The following is a 6,000-nucleotide window of genomic DNA, read 5'->3' as shown; positions in this document are numbered from 1 at the left end:
ACACCACTGAATATTGTTTATAGCAAAAAAGGCATTTCACTTTTTTATGGTGGGTTTCATTTACCAGAATTTTACTACCTTAATTTACACTTCTTCTTAGCATAATATTGGAAAAATTTACTGAAATTCTACTAGCTGATATTTCTGGCGCCCGGATTTCCCGGCGCCCTTTTTGCATGTATGCGCCCACAGACCCAGACAGTCTTGGAATCGGAACATTTATTACAATTTGTGCAAAGCAGGCTGTAATGTGGTCTATGAGCACAGCCCTGTTTGACATTTACACTGTTACATAAAGACGTCAAAGGGATAATTTGCATATTCAGTAGTGATGTATTGAGGGACATTTCATATGTTCACTCCAACCTGAATAATCACAAATACCTTCTGTTTTAAGAAGGCAAACTTTTGTTTTGCATAGCATTTTACTAAGAGGGCTTTTTGGTCCTTTGTAGCCCCTTACACACTCCTAGAAATTCTAGTTCACCATGAGCTTGCTGGGTTATCTGTAACATAAAGATAAAGAAGAGGCCATAGATAGAAAAATAAACACTTGCAACTGTTAACTTTAATGATAATGTTACTTTGCAATAACTGTCCCAGTGAGATATTTCCTTACATATATATTTGAGCACTTTAGTGTATCATGTGGCCTCCTGCATTGCTAGCCAGCACCTTGACAGCCTGTCTACACTATTGTGTTGTCTAGCAATGCAGGGGGCTACACAGCTCCACCATTACTAGCCACCACGTTGCTGACCCCATCACACTGCCTAACACACTCAAATGCATGCAACAGTGGATGGTCGTAACGCACTACTGCGCAGCACACAAGTGTGGACATCAGACAATACCATGAAGGCACTTACTGACACTGTGTGTTGTGATGCTGTGAATCAGTCCTGAGGCAGGGTACACACTTGCAGGAGCATTTTCCAATGCAATTCCTGGGTTTCCATCATAGTGTTTTCGCGTTTGTGATTGCGTTTCCTGCATGAAATGTTTTGCATTCATTACACTATTTTTCAAATGCGATGGAATAATTGCAAACGTGCACCTCGTGCGCTAAAAAGCAGAAAGCTGTGCCATTTAAATTCACCGAGAAAAGGCAAACACAAATAAGCACTAACAACGGGTGATTTCCAAGCGGGCCATTGACTGTATTAGCCAGTTCGGCAGTGCACGATTCAAGCAAGTGTGTTCCCTGCCTAAGCCTGTGTGACTCTCAGTTTCCCACTCATGTCTCATCTCCCCCCCCACACACACACACACACACACACAAACACAAACACACACAAACACAAAAAATGGTCAGTGTTAATTTAATCCACCAACACATGTATTTGTCACCCTGCTCCTCTTCCTCCCTTCCATAGCAGATCAGCATGGCATGTATGAGGTCTAACCCAATTCCATAGTGGAATCCTCTCATCTTTGCACTCTCCTGCAGCCCTCCGATCCTCCCGCTCTGCGTCTGTGACACGGTCTTTCTGCAAGTCACATGGTGAGTTTACCCAACTTGCAGAAAGACTAGGGAGGCAGAGCCAGGGCAAAAGGATCATAGGCTGCAGGTGAGTGCAGAGGAGGAACAGACTTCCACAAGGAATTAGGTGAGTTACATACACCATGATGATGTGCTGGTTTGCTGTGCGCGGGAGGATTAACAGATCAGGAAAGGTGTCACTACCAAGCTTGCTCTTAATGACTTGACTGCTCTAATCCCCTATAGACACCACAGACCAGCAATTGCAGCCAGGGTCTTGTAGAACTGACAGTATTCAGGCCCCAGTCTCATCTTGGGTCCCATACACCTTGTTATGTCCTGATGGTGACCCTGTATATACTGTACATAGTTCATGCATGGTATGAGAACCAATACAAGATTATGTTCATTTTGTACAGAAAGTACCAGAGAAAGATGGAGGACCCTCTCCTTGTGAGCTTACTATGGGGTTTGTGGATGAGGCAGTGTGCCTTGGCATCTGATGCAGATGTGAATTTGTCTCTGAAGGAAACTATGACAAACGATTCAATTCTTTGAAGAGGTACATTTTAACGGTGCATTTGATGGTTTTATGGCCTGGAGCATGGCAGCTTCAATTCAACATGTTCAGTAAAAAAATAAAAGGTCAGTAAAATACCACATTCAGTGATTTTGACTTTTTTTTTCAGAATTCACTAAGATTTTCACACATAGTAATAGTTTGGTAATTTAATCAAAAATGCAACACAATTCTCTAAGATTTTTACCTCAGGCTGTATTTCATTCAGTAGTTTAAGGATTCAAGTGGTATTTAATTTGGCATTTGATTATAGCAGTGCAGGGAAAATGGATGAAAGGTACAGGTTTATTTTTATTTATTTAAGCATTTATATACTGAACACCTAACTTGTTTTACCGCATGCCCAAATCTTGGTGCATTGATATTTATGAGGTATTTACCTTACAAGTCAGTCATTTAACTCACTAGTCAGTAATTGCAGATTTCCGTGCGGTAATAGCCTTTCAGTAAAATCAGTTGTTTTCTACTTTACCGCATGCCGTAGCACTTACTGAATTGAAATCAATGGGCTTGATTCATAAAAGCATGCTAAGTGTTAGCACGCTAGTGAAAAGCCGTTTAGCATGTGTAAACTGACTCTTCACGCGCTAATATGCACGTAAGAGTTTACGTGCGTAAAGTTTTGCTTATCACGCAAACAGAGCATAGTGCGTAACGACGTACACGCACACCACATAACGCTAAAATAGCACATGAACAGCTACAGCTTTGCCCATGCAAACTACTTAGCACCCTAGTTTGCATGTGCAAAGCCTTAACACGTGCTAACTGAGTTAGCACTGGTTAGTGCATCAAGCCCAATGTGTGCAATGGAGAAGCTCCTAAGAAGTCCCGAATAAGAGAGTGAGAGGAGGTGACCAAATAGAGAATAGGAGGCTTTTATGTGTGGAGCAATGGTTACAGGTAGGATTGTATCTGGGAATTAGTAGGGAAATGTATGTATATATTAGTAAATGTATGTACAGTATGTTATATGTGAAGGCTTATATTCCTTTCCACATATAAATCATGAAACTACCATTAGGCCAGTTTTACACCCGGACAGTGCATTTGTGACGATGCCTCGTCCCCACTGCAATGCACAAAATGCCATTCATATGAGCCTGCATGCATCAGCTCAGCAGCCGATTGGGCAAGTGTGCTAGGCCCATTGCCTTGCATCATTATTGCATTACCCTGCAGTAAAACAAGGTAACGCAATGCATGCATACTTGCAAGGCAAATGTAAAAGGCTTATGTAATGCTGGGAGGTCATACTTTCTGACCACCCAGCGCAACAAGGCTAAGAGCTGGATAATGGAAGAGGCTCCATAGAGGGACACAGGAGTAATGAACAAGGGAGCAAGATTGCCCAGAGCAAAGGGCCACCTATCAGGCTAGATGCTATGTGAATACACAACAGACGTAGTCGGTAACAGGCTTGGGTCATGCACGTTAATTCAGATGTCAGTCATATTGGAAGGATTAGGCAGATTCGTAGTCGAGAGGCAGGCAAAGGTCGGTAAACAATACAATATTACAATAATACAATACTGACTGAATAGAGTACATATATATAGTGCTAATGCGCAATATATGAAATGTAGCTCTCATATTACTCAATAGCTAAAGCACAAGTAATGACAATTAACAAGACAGACAACAGACAGACAGACGGAATGCTCAGCCAATCTAGTCGCTGTTTCAGCGACGGCAACATTCACACTGAGATAGACAAGACTAACAGGTAGGAGTGAACTAATGGCAACCGCTGCTATAGTTCGTCCTCAAGAACAAGGCTAGAAGAAATAGTACCAGTCACCAACGTGGTGCTGGCAGAATCTAACTATCAGGATCCGAAGGACTTCACTGACTCCCGCAGGTCAGCAAACGTCCAGCAGACATGACAATACAGAGCAAGGCATTATACATTTACAATAACAACTTTCACAGCATAGACCCAACGACAACTCAGAGAGCTGAACGCTATGTCGGGCGGGGTCTGAAATGGGAGACAGACTTTTATGCAAATCTCCACACAGCTGAATGGTAATCACTCAATCCTGAGCTGGCTTGATTACCATTTGCTAGCTGGCTGTGAATGCAAAGGACTCCCATAAGAAATACATGCAGTATTATGTAACAACATGTATGCAGGAAATCCAGGGCTATCTGGCTGCAACTCAGCTGCAACTAGCAATTGGTGGAATGATGACAGCATCCTGAGCTGCCCAGAACTGCAGAGCGATTGCAAATGACAATGAGACCCATTGCAAATGCACAACCGAATGCAAGCAGGTAAGCCAGAACTGTCCGTTTGCAGCTCCACTACAACGGACAGAATACGCTTCAGGAGGGATCCTTAACCAGCTGAGCGGTCTGGACGAGCTCAGCTCGTCCAACACCGCCAGAGGCTGCCGCTCAGGCCCTGCTGGGCCGATTTTCACCAAATAAAAAGCAGCACACGCAGCCGGCACTTTGCCAGCCGTGTGTGCTGCCTGATCGCCGCTGCAGCGCGGCGATTCGCCGCGTGCAGCGGCGAAAGAGGGTCCCCCCAGCCGCCCGAGCCCAGCGTAGCCGGAACAAACAGTTCCGGCCAGCGCTAAGGGCTGGATCGGAGGCGGCTGACGTCAGGACGTCGGCTGACGTCCATGACGTCACTCCGCTCGTCGCCATGGCGACGAGGTAAGCGAAACACGGAAGGCCGCTTATTGCGGCCTTCCGTGTTACTTCTGGCCGCCGGAGGCGATCGGAAGAACGCCTCCGGAGCGCCCTCTAGTGGGCTTTCATGCAGCCAACTTTCAGTTGGCTGCATGAAATAGTTTTTTTTTAATTTAAAAAAAACCCTCCCGCAGCCACCCTGGCGATTTAATCAGAACGCCAGGGTGGTTAAAGCTTAAACTTTAGTCACTTGTTCACTCCAAATACAAACTTGGCAGTGCCAAATACATTTTGAGTTAAGCAAATAGCTGCAGCCTCTAATGACTTCTCCCTTTAGTTGATAAATCACCCTTCATGGCTTTAAAGTGGGCTGCCAAGTTGTGAGCATGAACTGATGTGTTTCTAACATATTAAGCCATCATAAAGCCATTTGAGCATTTGTAATGAATAAGTAATGTCACTTATTTACATCTTTTATTGGGTTGCTAATTCTTTAGGGAGAACACATCATGTGTGCGGAATTAAAGAGATGCACTGCCGTGAATATTTTATACAGTGTCCATTGCAATATTCATGCTTAATGTATGGACGTGTGATATATGTAATGTGTAAATTCAAACAATACTAATTTCTTCATTACTACATGATATAAGCTAGCAATACTTTTCTAAGGATTAGAACCATTAAGGGCATTATGGATTATTATATCTTTAATTTATTTATATAAGATATTGAAAGAGGGGAAGAAAAGTCCTTATTTTCTTGAATTAGCCTTAAAAGACAACTGTAACCTTAAAAATTAAAGTCAAATACTCACCTAAGACGAGGAAAGGATCTGAAGTCCATGACTCTTCTTGTTCCTCTCTGCACCCTCGTTCCACCGCCGGACCCCCCCTGTTCCAGTGGTAGACTTTAATATCAAGGCCTTCTGGTCTCGTCGGAAGGCCACTGAAGTACTCCAAAGATGAGAGGCTCTGTACTGCGCAACCGCGAGCACGAAGTTGGTGGGCCCAGCGGTAGAACAAGGGAATGCAGGTGAGAATCTAAGTTACAGCTAAGAAGTTACAGCTGTCCTTTATGTTTGCAACTCCTCTGAATGGTTATCACACACTTTAGTTTAACCATGTGTGGCATGATAGTTGTAAGCAAAGTGAAGCAATCTGATGACTAAGCACCAAATGTCATACTAATGTAATTCGGTCAACTGATAACTGGGCACCTGTACATTGGGTATCAGTAGAACAGATCTATCCTACTACCTAGTAGTGATGGTCATGTCTTTGAGAACTCATGGAGA

The sequence above is a fragment of the Hyperolius riggenbachi genome, chromosome 1, assembly GCF_040937935.1.
Source record: "Hyperolius riggenbachi isolate aHypRig1 chromosome 1, aHypRig1.pri, whole genome shotgun sequence".
Taxonomy (NCBI): domain Eukaryota; kingdom Metazoa; phylum Chordata; class Amphibia; order Anura; family Hyperoliidae; genus Hyperolius; species Hyperolius riggenbachi.
This window is presented reverse-complemented; position numbering follows the sequence as displayed.